Genomic DNA, 1,745 nt, shown 5'->3' on the forward strand with positions numbered 1-1,745 from the left:
TGGCAAAGTTTTGGGTAGGAGAGATCTCTAGGGAAATCCAAGGAAGAGGGCTCCTGGGGCCTGGTTAGTGGTGAATGGGCAGCACACCTGGGGAGGACTCGGGGAGTCCTTGGGGCTCCTGGATCCCCAGAGAGCCCTCGTCCCTCACTCACCGTGGTGCCTAGGAGGTCGGGCAGTGGTAGCAGCAACAGCAGCGTTACTGTCAGGAGCAAAGGCGACAGACCCACTGGATGGTAGCAGGTGGTGGAGTAACTGGGAAATGAGTACAGGCACCAAGCAAGGGCCAACCCTGCAGACACTGCTCCTGGGTGACTTTTGGGCCCACCCTCCTGTGAGGCCCAGTAGGAGCCCAGCAGAGCCCGAGCCTAGGGCCACATGGAGTTTCCCTTCAGGCCTCAGTGTCCCTGGCCATGGAAACGGGCACATGGGGCCACCAGATGGTGCTAGATCCAGTAGGGAGAACCTTTGTGGCCTGGGTTATCTTGGATTGGGGATTGGGGAGACTCGCAGAGGAAGTTGTGAGAAGTGCTTAGCACAGGCCCAGGCACAGAGCAAGCTCACAAAACAGGACAAGTGTAGACGTTGATGGTGGCATTGTATTACTCCTCACCCCAGTCCTAGCACCCTCCTGGCAACCCCAAAGGGACAGAGCCGCAGGAGGAAGGGTCCTCGCTGAATTTAACTTCAAAGAGGAAAAATGTAGGAACCTAGGCGCTCCTGATCCCCTTTGAGATCAGCTTTCTCAACAACACCTCCCCCCACCACATAAGGGAAACTGAGGCGGTGAGGGGTATGCCCATGTTCACTCAGGGGGCCTGAGGTGACTGCCGGTTCAATCCACCCAAACTCCTTTTTCCGAAGTTCACTGAGTTTCATCTTGCCAGTGATGGTTTTGGGCAGCTCTGGGACAAACTCCACCTGGACAAGGAGAAAGCAAACCTGACCTGACTCAGTCCTGCTATCATTTCCTTCCATTTCCGGCTCTTTTACCTTGTCACCTGCACAGACCTCAGACAGGCTGACACCATGTGGGAGTCTCTGTGGGGTTCACCAGGTAACTCAGGTCCTCATCCTGACTCTCTGAAAGTGAATGTAGCGACACGATTTGCTTTGGCCCATGAACTGTTAAGCGTGTTACCTCTAGGCAGAAGAGTTCAGAACCCCTCAGATGGGAGGCTGACCATCCTGTCTTCCCATCAGCATAATACCTGGCAAGTGTCTACAGGGTGGCTGCACTTTATCCAGGTCCCAGGATGATGGGACGTGGAGCAGAGTTCCCAGAAGACCAATGGCAATGAACTTTCATTGGTATCAACCTCTAAGATTTTTGGGCTGTTTGTTATTATGTTAGGCTGGATTCTGAGGCGAAGGAAAACCAGAAAAGCATATATGTATATATCAATAAAATGGCTGACGCAGTTGTAGACTGGAAAGTCCCAAGTCCACGGATCAGGTTGGATGCTTCTCCTGATTCACGTAGCTGCAAGGGCTGGTAAACCCAAGTTCGGCAGGTTGGAGAGTACCGCTGTTGTTCACAGGCTGTGAAGATTGATGAATCCCAAGATTGGCAGACAAGACCGCAGGGAAGCTGCTAGCTCAAGTCCTGAGAACCGGAGGTCAGATGAACAGGAGCCAGCTGCAGGATTCAGATCTAGCAAAAGCCACTGAACCCTGCCAGAATGTCCCCCCACACTCCATGCAGGCCACAAGCCCACAGAAACTCCGTTTCAACTGATTGGCTACTA

Source organism: Loxodonta africana, chromosome 12 (assembly GCF_030014295.1).
Source record: "Loxodonta africana isolate mLoxAfr1 chromosome 12, mLoxAfr1.hap2, whole genome shotgun sequence".
Taxonomy (NCBI): Eukaryota; Metazoa; Chordata; class Mammalia; order Proboscidea; family Elephantidae; genus Loxodonta; species Loxodonta africana.